Source organism: Palaemon carinicauda, chromosome 1 (assembly GCF_036898095.1).
Source record: "Palaemon carinicauda isolate YSFRI2023 chromosome 1, ASM3689809v2, whole genome shotgun sequence".
Classification (NCBI taxonomy): Eukaryota; Metazoa; Arthropoda; class Malacostraca; order Decapoda; family Palaemonidae; genus Palaemon; species Palaemon carinicauda.
In genome coordinates, this window is record NC_090725.1 from 283054713 (window position 1) to 283074133 (window position 19421).

The window sequence follows — 19421 nt, forward strand, 5'->3', positions numbered from 1 at the left end:
TAATCATCGCTAATAAAACTTAGGATAGCATTACCTTAGATGTACTTGCTGAAAATGCTTAATAGGAGTTTGACCCAAAATGAGAACTCACCCATTTCTATATCTCTTGAAGATGCAATTAATATCAAAGAAGTACAAATATAAATCAGCATTCCATTTACAAGATAAACACAGTTAATTAGACGCAATTAAAAAGACTTATTGATGTATAATCATCGATAATAAAAATTAGGATAGCTTTACCCTAGATGTACTTGCTGAAAATGCTTAATAGGAGTTTGACCCAAAATGAGAACTCGTCCATTTCTATATCTCTAGAAGCTGCAATTAATATTAAAGAAGTAAAAATATAAATCAGCATTCCATTTACAAGGTAAACAAAGTTAATTATACGCAATTAAAAAGATTTATAGATGTATAATCATCGCTAATAAAAATTAGAATAGCATTACCTTAGATGTACTTGCTGAAAATGCTTAATAATTTAGTTTACCCAAAATGAGAACTCGTCCATTTCTATATCTATTGGAACTGCAATTAATATTAACGAAGTACAAATATAAATCAGCAATCCATTTACAAGATAAAAAAAAAAAGTTAATCAGACGCAATTAAAATGATTTATTGATGTATAATCATCGATAATAAAAATTAGAATAGCATTACTCGCTGAAAATGCATAATAATTTAGAGCTTGACCCAAAACGAGAACTCGTCAATAAAGGTAGGAACCTACCTAGCGGGTATTTATAGGAGAAAATCACTATCCTCGCCGTATCAAGTAGGGTCATTAATGTCAGTTGCAGATTGTTTGACCGTTATAGTTTTCTCCTCTCTCAATATACTAAAGGCGATACTCCTATTTGCTACGCTTGAGTTCATGTTCCTTATCGCTAATATGGTTTTCAAGCCCTTTCCGCCTAATTCTTAATGCTCAACTAAAGATATGAACGTTATTAAAAAAAAAAAGTTTCTAAATAATAATCATAAATGGATATTGTGAATGAAAATAATAAAATATTTCCGTTACCTTGCCGAAGTCTTTACTGCCAGCTCACCTCAATGGATTCTGAAATAAGAATAAATAAAATATGTGAATATACAGTATGTATTATGAAGAATATGAAAAATGTTCCTACATCATCCAAATAATTTTGTTTTCTGTTCTAAACACAATTAGAATACAAAAAATAAATAAAACTTTCATAACAAAATTTCTTGTTCAATTCTATTTACATCTTACTTTTCTATTGATAATATACATAGTTTGCATATATCCACAGTCAAATATTATTTTAATTAATGTTACGTAAAACATAATTAGCATGTTCTCTACCACGATCGAACTTTTAATAATGTTTTAATGAATTAAAGTATAATTTCTTCTTTAACCCCCCCCCCCAAATAATCCCTAATTATATGTGGTGAGACTACTAAAGAATTAAGCAAAGCATACTTGAATTTCCTCAAGATAATATTCTGATTTATATTATAAATTATCCAACAAAGAAAAATATATAAATGATCAAATATTTTAATCAAATTATTCCTATTCATTTTATTAAAGACTGTTAATTGCATAACATAGAAAATATGAATAAACATCTCGTCTCTTGCACACAAGGACTATTTATGTACCCATTCTTTTAATTATATATATATATATATATATATATATATATATATATATATATATATATATATATATATATATATATATATAAAATGACAGTATTTTGAAATCATATTTCAGAATATTTAGACATTGGGATCAATTCCATCACATTATTATTATTATTATTATTATTATTATTATTATTATTATTATTATTATTATTGTTGTTGTTGTTGTTTTTATTATTATTATTGTTACTTGCTAAGCTATAACCCTAGTTGAAAAAGCAGGATGCTATAAGCCCAGGGACCCACCGGGAAAAATCACCCAGTGAAGAGAGGATATAAGGAAAAATAAAATACTTTTAAGAACAGTAACACCCTTAATATTATTCATGAAGCTGCTTAAATGGTAAGTAATGTTCAAAACTATGTGTTATACTGTTCAGTTGTAATTTCTCTTTAACAGTTCCATCCTGTTCGCAATACTAGGCATGCAGGTAATTCTAATAGTGAGGCCTTCTCCATCATGAGGCTCAATACTACACAGTACTCTAAAAGCTTTATTTCAGCTGAATCGGTAGAACTTGAAAAGTTCCAACTTGCAGCAATTGTTTTTAGGTTGAATAGGCTGACATAAATCCTTTTATTGTTTATATATGAAATATCTGTTTTAATGTTGTTAATGTTTTTTTTTTTAAATATCTTATTTCAATTGTTCATTACCTCTTATATCCCTTATTTATTTCCTTATTTCCCTTCCTCACTAGGCTATTTTTCCCTGGGGGAGCCTTTGGACTTAGAGCATCTTGCTTTTCCAACTAGGGTTGTAGCTTAGCTAGTAGTAGTAATAATAATAATAATAATAATAATAATAATAATAATAATAATAATAATAAACAAATAAATAAGAATAATAATAAAGTAATAATGATAATAATAATAATAATAAATAATAATAATAATAACAGTAATAATAATAATAATAATAATAATAATAATAATAATAATAATATATGTAACACCCCTTCCGTCTTTTGACGATGGTTATTTTCGAATGCAGGCCTTAGCCTCGAACGTCTCGAAATTTGATATCTGCCACCGTTATTGACATTTAGTGGAAGTGGCGGTTGAATATGAGTTGGTGACCACCTTTTGACCTGGTTATTGGCTCTATCTAAAGCCATGTTAACTGGTTATGTCATCAGAATGGCCGAGTCATATTCTTGCCTTCCTATCCAATACCATTTTCGAGAGCAATGTCAATTGAGGAGTGCAAATCTGGGTTTCACTAATTATATACAGTTTATTTATTTTCATTGATTTGTAGATCTTTTTATTTAATCGATTCTGGTCCTAATAAATATATCCACAGAATATGTCACTTATATATTACATTTGCTGCGTTAATTGCGAAATGTATTTGTTTAAATTTGTCATCTGCATTTGCATTTGTGCTTCTCGAAATCTACTTCTTAAATTTTTCATCTACATTTGCATTTGTGCTTCTTCAACCACTGTCCTATCATGACAAAGTCGCCATAAGCAACCAAGTTTAATCTTAGAATCATCCCGCTAATATTTATGACATTTTTTTATCATTTCTCTGTTACATTTTGTTCATAATATCAAGCTCGCATCTTACTTCTTAAAAAAATATGGTATTATGGTTTAGCATGAAATCCTACAAGTAAATCAAAATGTAATACAAACTACGGTTTCATGTAAGCTCCTTATATGCCCACGGGAAAAAAACACTTCGCAATCAATGGTTGTTTTATTCCAGGCTTACAGAGAATTTATGTATCTGACTAACATTGATACCAGTTGTGCAAACCATATTTATATATCATAAAGTTGCTATAACAATCATTCAGTTTTGACTAGACTTTTAGCTATAGTTAATTATTGATAAACTTTATTTCTTCACTTACAGCTCTCCTCTCTTCTAATACCAAAATAACTAGTGAAGTGTACACTTTTAGATATCTTTGTTTTAACTTGACATAATCTTCAAGATTATGTTTTTTTTTTTTCTGACTGCCATTAAGTTCAATGGATAAAACTTGTCATCAAAACTATTTCATCTTAACCCAGAGTAAAATGTTATGACTACTAGAAGGACAATACATTATATTTACCTCAATTGAATGAAACAATTTTCTAAAATATATGTGGCGACTGCCTATTTGTTTTAGAACCCAAGTAAATATAAGCCATTTAATTGCTAAAATTTTATCTTCTGGTTTAGATAAAAATAGCCATGAAGTTACAATTCTATTTAAAGACTTCTGTTCCCACCTTCACCCCTTTCTGTGTTTCAATTAAATTTTAAATCCAACAGTTTAAAAAACCTCATATGAAAGTCACAGGTAAATTTAAATTCCCAGAAACTTTATATACTATGCTTTTCTTTCTTTTTTATGAAGCTCGGTAAGACGGGATTTGGGAGATTGGTGACTATATTCTCCGAACGCGTTTTACTCTGACTTAATATGCCAGGTTCTTTATCCATACCAAAGTCCGTATTCCGTACGTCGTCCAAGATCTCAGATAAAATGAAAGAGAAAAATTAGGGTTTGAGAATCTTCATAAGTAGGATAAAATAACAAGTTTTGCTAGCTCAAGTATGTCATCCAGTTACCTAAAAATCGTGTTTCTTCAATCACCAAAAGCCCTTGTTCATTCTCTCTCTCTTTTAGTAGTTTCAACTATAATTTGATTACGAAGAAAAATTTTAAAGTTTTGACATCACATGCTGCAAAGATCATATAAAAGTGAAAATGCATTATATAAAACGAATGATATAATAAATTCGCAAGAACAGAACTTATTATAAATCTGATCATTAACATCATCATAATCTTTGTTTATTTTCCGATTATGATGGTAATGATTGATTGATTTAATGTGTTCTGGCATCCTGACATCTAAGGTCATTGACGCCGATATCATTTATATTTTGTAAAAAAATAAAATAGAAGAATATTATATAAAAACCATAAAAGTTAAGATTTTATTAAAAAAGTTAAATAGTTTTCAGAAGACCTGCTTCTGAAATAAATCTAAAAATGCCGCTCGCATAGTAAGACACATTATATCCAAGAATCTTGGCAAGGATGAGCCAGCCATTCTCACCTCGAGCCTCAAACACATATCTATTTCTTGAGTTATTATAATTGGGGCATTCGGTCAACAAATGCCTCACTGTTAAAGGTACCAAACAGCTGTCGCAATACGGTTGGTGTTGGCCGTTAAACTCGTACTCGTGTGTCAACCGAGTGTGACCAATGCGGAGACGACAAAGAGACGTCTCCCACTTTCGGGGCATCATGTCATACCTCCAAGGAAATATGAAATTCGTTACTTCTCTCATATTATTGCCATATAGACTATCCCAGTGCTGTTGCCAATTATCATAAAACAATTTCTTGATGTTAGGTAGTAAATCATTACAGGGAATGGGAGACATTCTTGGCAGTAACTCGATGCAGCATTCTTTGCCAATAAATCTGCCTTCTAATTCTCAGACACACCCAACAAAATCGAACCATTATACCTCTCGGTCCAATAATAAAAAGCCATTCTAAAAATATTTAAAACTAGAGGGTTATTGAAATTAAAAACTTCTAGAGCTTGAAGGACGCTCCTGGTATCACTAAAACTGGTAAAATTATCCTCCTTCGCCAACGCTATTTTCTCAATAGCGGTTAGTATGCCATACAGTTCGGCAGTAATTATGGAAGCTGTTAGAGGAAGTGCACCTCTACAATTAAAACCATTACTATGTACTTCAAATCCAACGCCACCATCAAAATGGAGCCATCAGTTTATATAAAAGTCAATCCACTATGTTCTGCAACATGTTCCATAAAAAGAGACCTGGATTCTTAGTCAGTCATATTCTTAACTCCAATAAAGTATTTACAAAAGGATATCTCTGGTAATTTCTATGGAGGCGTTGATGATACCTTAAATGGAAGCACCTTACTTCTAATCACATCAAGACTGTTTAATAATTGTTTTACCTGAAAGCCATAGGGTTGAGAAGATTTTGGGTGCAACTCAAAGTATGTTGAGTTCCTTAAAAGGTTTGCAGTTTGGAAGGCTAAAGATTTAGGGAGTCTTTGCAACCTAAACCAATACCGAACAATAGAAGACTTTCGGTAAAGGTCCGGAGCCAATTCTCCAGCATCAACAAGGAGACTTGTGATAGGCGAAGTTCTAAATGATCCTGTGGATAATCTAATACCAGCATGATGTATTGAATCTAATATTTTTAATCGGCTTGGGGTGGCTGAGGAGTATATTTCACATCCATGACTAATTTTTGAAAGAATCAAGGCCTTGTATAATTTCAAAATAGTATTGCAGTCTGCCCCCATGATGTACGGGATAATACTTTTAAAAGATTGTCTCAAGTCATTTAAGTTTTAACGTTTTTAAGTGAGAAACCCATGTAAGTCTACAATCAAAGATCAAATCTAAAAATTTAGCTTCACTTACACATGGGATCTGTTGACCTTTAATGTATACAGTACATGCGGGTCTGGATGTACTCCCCGGATAAGACAGAAATGAACGACAGTGGTTTTACTTGTCGAGAACTTAAATCCATTCATATCGGCCCACCGCTGTTTTAATGAAATCCATTATATGAGAATGCAGTGAGTGAGGTGCTCAAATTTGGCACATATTTTCAAATTTTCCTTCCGGCTTCTTCGCGGATGTAAATCAGGACTTCATATAAGATCTTTGTGAGTGAAAAGGAAGGTACTAAACTCTATCGGATATTACAGTTCATTTACGATTGAAAAAACCTTGCGACGCATTATTCTAAAGTATAACAAAACAAAGCTCCAACAGGGCAACATGGCTCGTGGTAAGCTCCCAATTCGCGTTCAGTTCTTCAGGAGTTCGAACCCACTTCAGTCCGATAGTTTTCACGTGTCACAAACCTCATCATCTCTGTGAGCTAAGGTTGTAGAGTTTATGGGAGCTTATAGGTCTACAACCTGAGACATCAGCAGCCACTGTCTGACCATACCTTGCTCTAGCTAGGATAGAGAGACGATTGGATGATCATATGAATTTATAGCTGGTCTCTAGGACATTGTCCTGTCCCTTGTCTCTGCCACTCATGGGCAACCTAGAAACTAGGTAGTATTGGCGTCATATTATTCATTTTAATATTAGTACCCTTATACAACTATTTTGAAAGTGGAAATAAGCTGAGAAAGGTTTTACATGAAACATATGCCGTTAAGGATTGTGGCTAACAAAATAGCTCCAATACATGGTAGCTATGTCCTCTGGTGCAACCATAGACCGGTGATTTCATTCAGGAGTTTGTAAATTTTGTCAAAAACCATTTCAAAATGTTTTATACCCTTATATATACATATATACATACATACATATATATATATATATATATAAATATATACATACCATTTCAAGAGTTTTATATTACATGAAGCTTGAGCATGTCAATAAATACTAAGCAGTAAAACATACAGAAGGCCGGGATACAACCTTTACAATGACAAACTTACTAATAACCTTTTGTTTAAATTGTTTTTTTTTATATTATTATTATTATTATTATTATTATTATTATTATTAATAGTAGTAGTAGTAGTAGTAGTAGTAGTAGTAGTAGTAGTAGTAGTAGTAGTAGTAGTAGTAGTACAAGCTAAGCTATAACCCTATTTGGATATGCCCAGTTAGGAAAAGAAACAAGGAAATAAATAAACTACAAGAGAATAAATAATCAAAATAAAAGATTTTAAGAACAGTAACAACATTTAATTAGATCTTTCATATAATGCATAAACTGTAAAAGCTTAAAAACACATGAGGATGGGAAATAAGACAGAAAACTATGTTAGAATATACCCTCAAGCAAGAGAACTATAACCCAAGTGAGTGGAAAGCCATGGTACAGAGGCAATGGCACTACCCAAAACTAGAGAACATTGGTTTTATTTTGGAGTGTTATTTGCATAGAAGAGCTGCTTACCATAGCTAGTGTCTCTTCTACCCTTACCAAGAAAAATGTAGCCACTGTACAATTACAGTGCAGTAGTTAACATATTGAACAAAGAATCGTTTGGTAATCTCAAGTGTTGTCAGGTGTATGAGGATAGGGGGAGAAGATGGAAAGAATAGGCCAGAGTATTCGGTGTATGTGTAGGCAAAGACAAAATGAGCCATAACCTGAGAGAGGGGTCCAATGCAGTACTGTCTGGCCAGTCATATGACCCAATAACTCTCTAAGGGTAGTATCACGAGTGGCTGATGCCCTGGCTAACTTACTACCTGGCAAAGATTTCACACATGCTCAGTATTTTTATCTTTTTTTTTTTAATTATTCATATTTTCAATCAATATTGTAATCAGGTTTTACACATTTCTTCAGAGTGTGGAGTTCAAGGTTACATTCAGATTCTTTAGAAATGCATCACATTACTTACTACTGTATATGTGTTGGTTACAGTAGCATGTTCTTTTACACTTGTCCTGGAGCATTGGCTCCTACTTTCTCAGGATTCCTTTTCAATAATTCAAATATGGTTCCAAGTGTTCCTTTAATCATTGGCACCATTTCTACGTGCATATCCCATGGCTTTGTCAATTCAATTCGTGAGTCTTAGTACTTTTCTATTTTTTTTTCTCTCCCATTGGTACTGCGACATCAATGAATGTTACTTTTATCATTGTGTTTTCCACAAGAGTGATGTCTGGTCAATGTGTTTGTATCACCCTATCCGTCCTTATACTGTAATTCCACAGTAGTTTAGCCTTATCATTTTCTACCACCACTCTAGGTTGCTGATGGTACCATTTGTCGTATTCATTTGACCTTTTCTACAGACTCCAATGTACAGCTTTAATCACTATAACGTGTCATTTCTTTTGGTGATTCTGAGCAAGTGCATGATATTCACTGGCACTTTTTTTCTTTCTTTCTTTCTTTTTTAGCCGGATATTAGTTCCGTTTATTGCTCTTAGAATGTATATTATTCTTAAGGTTTGGTCTTCGCTTCCATTATCATCGATTCAGTTTCCTTCTGGCCAATTCTTCAGTTTATCTCATGAATTGTCGATGCATTTTGGTTTTATTTGCAATTTTTCTAGTCTCTTTTCTCCTGTTCTCTCTCTATATATTTCTGGCCCTTCATCCTACTTTATCAAGTTATCTTTCCATGCACTATTCACCCATTCATTTTCAATGGGTTTTAGGTACTGTCCCAACGATCTATTTACGATGTTAGCACAATATTCTGTACTGATGAGTCCTTTTTCTATTTCACTGTGTGGTATATAAAGTCTATTAATTTTCGCTCGTGTGGAGTGCCAGGTATATATTTATTATATCTATAGTTTTTCTATTGAAAAAGTTCATAGGAAAGCCTATTTCTTCATATTTTTGTTCCACAAAGAAGTCAATATTTAGTTACTAGCACGACTCCGTAGTTCTTACTGTCCTGGCTAAAGTGCAAACTCCGACATAGGATGCTAAAAGATGCAAAAAATTAAGGTCGAATATAATAACAATATGTTTAAGCCCTTTTTTCCAAATAAAATTCTTGAAACAAATATCACAATTGTGCATTTTGAAGAGTAAGATCCAACTATATAGTTTCTTCACCCTTTGATATTGATATGCAAAAAGCTGATGAACACGTCATTCCGAAAAATAATCACCATGAATAAAATTGGAGGATAAAGACGGAAATTACAAGTTCGTGGAAATGAAAAACTCATATAATAAAAAGAGGATGGGGTAATAGATAAAAAGGGGTAATTAATATGAAAATTAGTTAATGAACGAATACGTGAAAGATCAAAGTTCATCGTGGGTTGGAGGCCAATGTTCATTTAAGGCAAATTACATAAATTGATAAAAATATGCCTGATATGTAATCCCTGGCGAAATTAAAACAATGGATATTTTTAGCATAGACAAAGGCTTTATAAAATATATATGACATAAAGTGAGATCTAAAAAGTATTCTAATCAAATGGCCCAAAATTAAGCATTTTAACAATAAGTGGTTATGACGTTTGAGTTGTAATTTTGCAACATGTGAGATATTATCAATAAAATAGAGTTAAAATATAATTATGCATATCAAATTTACGTGAATGGTATTAATATCAACAAGGTCATTGAAAAAAACTCTCTGTCTCTGCAGTGTGTGTGTTTTTACACGAGTATCTGTCTAATAGGCGATTGAGTGAGGTGGGATGCATTTGTCTATTTGGCCTTAAACCTGATTATTAACCTAATTAAAACAGTAATTTTCCTTTTCGATGTTCACTTTCGTATTCTATGAAAAATTATTTATTTTATATATAAATACAAACATAACCAAACACACAAACATTAGTGTTATGTGGGGATACCTGAACGTGGTGAAACACTTTGTGAATCACCATGATCAGCAAAGCTGTTGTAGTCAGGGTCACCCATACTAGGTTGGTTTGCTGTGAGTGATCAGAGTAAAATCTCCCACCACCAACAATCCGCATTGGCTAACGTGGTGATAAGAAGCGTCCAGCCCCCAGACATGAATTGACATGTGTGAGGTCTTTATCCTCCAGTGGAATAGAAATATATATATATATATATATATATATATATATAAATATATATATATATATATATATATATATATATATATATATACTGTGTATAAATATATATATATATATATATATATATATATATATATATATATATATACATTAAAATACACAATTTTCCGTGTATTTATAATAAATAAAATAACCCACAACGTATGAAAAATAGAAATTTATTTAGCTTTCGAAGGGACCATCTCCCTTCCTCTTCAGAATACAAATTTTTGTCTCTTAAGAACCATTCTGTACCTCTTTTTCAAAAATTTGTAACCATTTGTATTCTGAAGAGGAAGGGAAATGGTCCCTTCGAAAGCTAAATAAATTTCTATATTTCATACATTGTGGGTTATTTTATTTACTATAAATACACGGAAAATTGTGTATTTTAATGTATATATATAAAATATATATATATATATATATATATATATATATATATATATATATATATATATATATATATACATATATATGCATATATATATATATATATATATATATATATATAGATATAGATATGAATGATAATTTCATTACTAAGAATTGTGATTCTAAATTTCAATACGATATATACCATTTAACATTAGATTCACTCTGCCAATGGATCACAGACCAAAAAGAGGAAATTCTTTTTAATGATATATATTTTAATCCATTAAGATTGTGAAAGGCCAGAGACACGCCCTAAAACTGTTAACAAAACTAGTAAACTCCCTGCTTACATACTTCACTCTTATCATAAAACCTTTTCACAAATAAATACTTACCTTCTATACCACACATTCTAAAAAATCCTTTACCTTGTCACCCTATCTACAGTATAATATTTTTGCTGGGTTAACAGATCTCAAAAATAACTTCATCCTTATCCTTGCAAGCGTCTCACATAACTGTATTTTGACATATATTTTTTATCATCATACGCTCTACCTGTGTTATTATTATTATCATCATTATTTTATATATATATACATATATATATATATATATACATACATACATATATATATATAAATATGGGGTATATATATATATATATATATATATATATATATATATATATATATATATATATATACATATACATACATACATATATACATACATACAGACATAAATATATATATATATATATATATATATATATATATATATATACACATACATACATATACATACATATATACATACATACAGACATAAATATATATATATATATATATATATGTGTGTGTGTGTGTGTGTACGCGTATATATCTCTGAATGAAAATTATTTGAAATATAACTGCGTATTCAAATTGTTTTATACTATAACATGGTGATAAATGTGATTATATACATATACATAGAGAGATGAAAGTCCAAACATCAAATCCGTTACCTTAAAATCCTCCTGATAATGCGTGCAATTAATAAATCGAAATAGTAGTCAGTAGAGAAATTCCCTAGGACGGGAACAATCCATCGATGGCTGACAAAGTTATGGGCAATGCTCAAACATAACTAATACAGAGAAGAAAATGTCATATAATTCACGAAAAAAAAACTATAAGCTCTCATTTCATACAAGACCATCTTATATACAATTATTACTCATGTTTACAATGCATTACGCTTTAATAGGAGAGGGTTACACCCGTTCTATTTTTAGCGAATCCTTTACTTTTTATCTAAGCAAAGAATAGTTCATATATGTAGAGTTTTATTGAACTAAAACGGTAATTCTAATAGACTATTATAGTCATTCAATATATATTTGCATGTTCCTAAAACGAAAGAATCCAGACAAATAGTTTTTCACAAGTCGCGTTGGCTTATTTAGCTCCCGCTTGAACAATCTTAGGTAATTCTCACAGAATACGTCAAATATTATCCCAATATTTTCATAAGAATACTGGTGCCTTCTCGCACATTAAAAATATACAAATTTTAGAGTTTTTTTTGCATCTCTCTCTCTCTCTCTCTCTCTCTCTCTCTCTCTCTCTCTCTCTCTCTCTCTCTCTCTCTCTCTCCTGCTTCAGGCTATTTACATGGGTAAAACATATGTCGTTCACGTCTCTCTATAATTCTCGACGTATATTCTTAATCGTTTTCTGAAATTATTTTCATTTATTTTCATCCAGAAAGCTACCTGGATATCTGGTAGCTATAAACACATTTATATCAGTATTGTTCTATGAAAGCATAGTCATCCAAGACTGGGTTTATATGATGTATAGTGTATGTGTTTGTTTAACTTGGTGTCTCTCTGGCAGAAAGAATATTCTCAATTTATCTAATGAAAAAAGAAAATAGAATACTTATATACAATAGCAAGTGTGTTTGAGTTCACTTGAGTAATTAATTAATATCACAGTGTAAAGAACGTATTGAATATTCGCAATTAATGAAAGTTACTTTTCGTAATACAACTTTTTCATGCCATAAATTTCTCCGGGTGTGTGAGGGAAACCACAGAAAAATGGATATGAAAAAGTATGAGAAAAGTTTCCTGATTATGCCTATATATCTTGGGCAGCTTTCTCTCTCTCTCTCTCTCTCTCTCTCTCTCTCTCTCTCTCTCTCTCTCTCTCTCTCTCTCTCTCTCTCTCTCTCTCTCTCTCTCTTCGTTACTAGGTTAACTTTAGATTAATATCCCTAATTGAATATAAAAATAAGCTGCCATAGGAACGAATACTAGAATAGTAACCATATACACACTGATATACAGTATGTATATATATATATATACAGTATATCCATATCTTTATACACACACACACACATATATATATATATATATATATATATATATATATAGATAGATAGATAGATAGATAGATAGATAAACAGATATATTCAAATAAGCCATAAATTCCTCTTAATATCAGATTCTCTCTGCCTTAGGCACAGAAACCCAAGGATGAATCAACTTCATGCTAATAGCTTCTGGTCGGCCATAGAATCGAACCTGGGACCATGAAACTTAGGTTCCACTGACTTACCTCTGCACCACAAAGTGATTAAATATTTAGAGAAAATTACATTTACTTAAGAAAATATATATTATATTATTACCTTCCTTTTCTAATCAACCATCTACATGACTAATGAACGAATAATACGAAACAATCCCTCCTTAAATATATTAGATAAACCAATATAATCAACTTCTTCTAGCTTTTCATAACAAATACATTTACAGTAATTAATAATGTTCTTTATGTTTTCTCACGGGTTTCGTCCAAAAAATCCTACCATATGGCATTGAAATTTTCTTTTAGGTAATAAAAAGTGTAAAATATTTCCTTTATTTAGTCTAATAGTTTCTTGTAAACTTCAAAACGCATACTCACGTTATATAGGTAACATAAATTGGTATATAATGAGCCCCATTAAATCTTTGATGGGATTCAAAATAGAACAAATAAATTAATAAATAGAGATATAGTAGTAACTGGATAAAATGACTTTGAAAAATACCCACTGTCTGGATATTAATAAAATAATCTTTAGCCTTGACCTTGAGAAGCATGTCTTGCTTTCTAATTATTTGGTCCAAATCGTTTGTTTAACCGCTTGAATACACTTAACAATATAATATACTTGAGTTTCCTATTCAACTTTTAAATATGAATCCAACTATATTTCAGCATTTGTTTTGGGGTTATGTGTTTCTATGAGTAACCACGGTTTTCCCCATATTTCTTTACAACTGGTCTCAGCGCTTATAATGTGCAATCAATTCTTTTAAGTACTGACTCATATGCAGCATGATTTTGGTCTAGGTTATGACAGCTAATTCTTCTGTAAGGTTTCCTGCAATATGTAAATTGCGCAAGTAAAACCCAATTATCTTTTATGTGCAATCATACCTACACTCATCTTGACTACACCAGCAAACTAGAAAAATTATTTTAGCTACCTTTGCTAGAAAAGGGAACAATGCCATGCGTGAAAATATTTTACTGAAAAATTGAGTATCTCCATAAATGCATATTGCAAATATGTTATGATAGTCTTCTGAGTTCTATCAATTCAGTTAAGAAATTGGATATCAATCTCGTGTATTATAAATTGGATATTCAGAGTTATCAAAGTGCACTTTCATAAATTAGTTATTCATACCCAACATTGAGTACTTAATACATCCCCATCAAAGCTAAGTAAAATTGCGCTTTGGAAAATTTTGTTCAAATGTATTTTAGGAATGTTATAATAGATATACCTCTTGGATTCATGGACTAATATGCCCATAGGCTTTCCTTTCTCCACATCCTTCGTGGCATTACAATATGTTACTTAGCTATTCCGTTCCATGGCCCTTGGCTTGATATGTGTTCTCCAAACTCCTGTGCTCAAGATTTCCTACCATTTATATTTTCCTTTTAGATTTGCTATTGCCCTGAACATAAAGCATGGTTCGTTTAAAGGCTTAAAGGCGGCTGATGAATAGCAAAGGCAAGGGGCACTGATATTGCTCTATCAAGCAGATCAGTGCCCTAGAGACTAACCATATATACATATGATCACCGCTCAAGCCCTTCTCCACCCAAGCTAGGAACAAGGAGGGCCAGGTAGTGGCTGCTGATGACTCAGAAGATAGACCTAAAGGCTCCCCCATACCCCACATCCTTAGCTCACAAGGATGGTACCAAAGGAACTAACAAGTTTGAGCGGGACTCGAACCTAAGTTTGACAATCAACAGTCAGGGACGTTGCAACATAGGCCACCACAACCATAAAATATGTGTATATGGTTCTTAATATTAGACATACACATTTACTATTTCTGTATTATTTTGGATCGTTAAAAGTGTTGAACGCTTTCTGTTATCCGAAAACAAATATTTTAGAATATATAGACCTACTTCCACAGAGTTGTTGTAAAAGATCGTAGTTGCTCTAAAAGGCATTCTTGCTTTACAATGTATAATAATTTAGCTAGAAATTAATATGACCGACAATAAAATACGCTTTTCATTGAGTCGTAGATACTGCAATGCCAAAATCTGCCATTCAACTTTTATTACATGAGCCTACAATTAGTTTTAATTGCATCACCGTTAGTTTGTCCCGTTGAAATCTCTCTCTCTCTCTCTCTCTCTCTCTCTCTCTCTCTCTCTCTCTCTCTCTCTCTCTCGATCTTTTGTTACAAGTTCCCAAAGGATGACCAGTATTAATTCTACAGTTAAATTTTTTTCATTCAATACTAAAAACCTAAACATTAGGTATCACATATGATTCATTTATACGTATAACATGACGATAAACATTATAATTTTCAAATGAATTATCCTATTGGTTTTCTCCTTTTATTGATGGAAAAGATGGTAAATTAAACATATAATTAATATTTTCTAATCGATGACAGTTGTGCAAATCAAAATAAAATTAAAGTTTACAAAAGTCATGAAATTTTTATTTGACCTAAATCTATATAAGGATTTAAATGCTTTTAATAATCATACCTGTACTTCAGAACATCAAAAATCTCTTCACTAAAATGTTTCATGGCACAGATGTTTCCAAATATCTGAAATGAAATGCCCATTTGCATGATAACATTTTCTATACTTAAATCACTTTACTTACTTTTCATTATTTAGTCACGAACTATTTCTCTCTCTCTCTCTCTCTCTCTCTCTCTCTCTCTCTCTCTCTCTCTCTCTCTCTCTCTCTCTCTCTCTCTCCTGTTATTACCTCAATTTAGCCTATCGTATCACAAACAGCCCTCTTATAACAACTAAGAATGGGAAAGCTCGTCCCTAACAGGCCCTTGTTTTCAGAATTCCAATGGACCGTTCCTTTTTTCCAGAAAATGAGATATATCAGACTTCATTATTTTTTTCAAGATGATTGCTGGCCATCAGATACAACAGAGGCCTAATCAATTACTGTCAGGTGGTTGCATTCGGTCTTCCAAGAAACGATAAGAATTTCAATTCTCTCTCTCTCTCTCTCTCTCTCTCTCTCTCTCTCTCTCTCTCTCTCTCTCTCTCTCTCTCTCTCTCTCCTTGAACAACACAGGTATACATATAGCAACATAGCAATAGTTACCCATTAAATTTAACATCTCTCTCTCTCTCTCTCTCTCTCTCTCTCTCTCTCTCTCTCTCTTCTATTTTATATTTTGGTAGAACCTGAACACTAATTGTTATACGCAAAAGGTTTTTACACCGATTTTGTGATTGTCTCTAAATGGAAGCAAATTTTCATAGATCATGAAATCAGCATAGTTTCTTTGCTCATCCAGTATTTTAGGATGTGATATATCTACAAGTATTTTTTACCATATTTACTAAATTGAAGAATTTCGTCTGCATGAAAATAATAAAAGGTTCCAAATAAAATATCATTTGTTTGATTACAGACTTTTTAAAGGTTTTAAAAATTAAAGGACACTCAAAGACAAGGGGCAGTGACAATGCCCAAGTTAGCAGGACAATGCCCTACACACTGACTACATATACATATTAACAGCGCCCAAGCCCCCTTCTCCACCCAAGCTAGAATCCGGGAGGGCCAGGTAATGGCTACTGATGAATCAGCATATAGATGGTGAGGTTGCAGAAATTACAAGAAACTATTGAGCTTCATAGAGACTTGAACCCCAATACGGCAGGTCGCTAGACAGAGACATTTCCAATAAGTTCCCATAAAATGTTTGACATCATTCACAAAGAATTGTAATTCTATTTGGTGATCGAGCTTTTTATATTAAAGTGGGATGGATTCATAGGATGGCTAATTTTATGCCCAACCTAATATCACTGACAGATCTTTGCCCACTCAGGCTCTATAACGTTTACAACACTTCCAGAAGGATAAAATCACTGGCTAAACCCTTTGCACTTACTGCACATCTTCAACGATTAAGACACTTGAAGAAAAACACGTGAAAAACGTTAAATACTATAAAAACTAAAACACGTGAAAAACGTTTACTAACAGAGAAAACTTCTAAAATACGTTAAAAACACGTGAAAACGTTAATAAAAAAGTGGAAACACGTAAATAAAAGCGAAAACGCGTGAAAAACGTTAAAAAATAGTGAAAAAACCGTGAAAAACGTTAAAAACACTTGAAAAGCACTGGAAAAAAAACACGTGAAAAACGTTAAAACATGATGAGAGTTGGCTACGAGAGGAGAGTTACAGAGTTCTACATAAGGGTGACACTTGCTAATATCTTGGGTCAGCATTCCTTTGCAGAAGGCACCAAACTCACTCCTTTGACGTGCATTATTGGAATTAAGATGCATAGCAAAATTGCCTATTATTAACAAATGTAGGAGATATTTAAATATTTAGCGACTTGTTTTGAAGAAAAAAAGTTTAGGTCTTTGTGCTCTCTGTCTTTATCGGAAAAATACTTATTCTGCGACCTCAGCATCCCTGTAAGCTAGAGATGTGGGTTTTCGGAGAGCTTATAGGTCTAACTGCTGAGTCATCAGCAGCCATTGCCTGGTCATCCCTGGTCCTGGCTTGGGTGGAGAGGGGGGCTTGGGTGCTTACTTCATGACCGTAATATATATATATACATACATACATACATATATATATATATATATATACATATATATATATATATGTGTGTATGTATGTATGTATGTATGTATGTATATATATATATATATATATATATATATATATATACACACGCATATATATATATATATATATGTATACATATATATATGTATATATATATGTATATATATGTGTGTATATATATATATATATATATATATATATATATATATATATATATATATATATAGACACTTTCTCTTTATATTATGGGAGATATTAGTTAATGAACTAATGATATTAGATCTCATTCATTTTACTCGGAATGAGACTGATTTACATGTTTGTAGCCTTTGCTGTCCTTTTGTTTTGTTTTTTCTCTATTGTAAACGTGATCTTGTTTAACTTTCTTGCTATCTTTACCTGTAAGTGCATTCCTTCGCGGATGTGAGCTACGTGAAAGACCTGAGACTGTCATTTCCTCCATAAAATGACCATCAAACGTCTTCCAAGATGCTGGAGTGACTGGCATAGCTTGCTTTACCATTCTCTCATGCATACAGGAAATTTGCCATGAAATTTTATATTCTATTCAGGATTGAATATGGATTTTGGGAAGATAAAAGGAAAATTCCTTTTTTTTTTCTTACTTTTTCTTGTGTATGTGTGTGTGTGTAAAGCAATATTACTGATAATTCAGTAAATAACCAAATAATAGGTTCTAGGTATTATTGGCCTTATTGACCAAGCATCATGTTTAATTATTTAATCAAACAGCCAATTAGAAATGTCAAGAGGCCATAGAGCATATGCCTTTTTTGTGGTTTATTGAGTTCTCTGTATTTTTGCCTGTACTTTACAGATTTTTTTTATCTAATTAGCTTTGCTACAGAAGTTCATGAAGGTATGACACATCCGTTCAATTGATCATTCATTTCAGTATTGTCTCAATATGTATTACTGTTATAAAGCATTAAATATTCCATTTTCTGATAACCCATTTATTGGCCAGCTTTTGGCTCATGAATCTTACGCTTCAGCTAATAGAGATTACGTTTATCATTCACTTACCTTTCTTTCAATAAGCTAATTCCAAAAACGTTTCCAAGTTTTTTATTGATTTAGAATGTGTCTTTTCTAAGAATGAATAAACTTGTTTTGTTCACTCCCTTCCATCGATTCCTCGCTTTTTTTCCATTTAGCTACTTGCTGTTTAGATATTTTGTAAACTGACAAATGATGATACTGATAATTTCGTAAATGGACCAAAATCTTGGTCCTTTAGCAAAATGTCAGGATATTTGCGTAATTTTGCCATGCCACGGATTTAGTATTTTTGAATAATGGCCGGGCATTTTGTTAAAATACCCAATTTTGCATAATGACCGTACCGTTAATATAGTCAGTGTCTAGGCCATTGTCCTTTGCCACTGCAATTCATGGGCGACTTTTAAGAATTTATTTTCATATGAAATCAAAATTATATGTTCATGATTTTCACTGTACAAAAGAACAAAATATGATTACTGAACTTGTGTAAAGTGATAAGCGGGGAATAAACACGATGTTCAATGAAGTTGATTACTAGAGTAAGGGAGAACATTAACTTACTGCTTTGTGAAATAGTAATGAGTGTTTTCAAGGGTA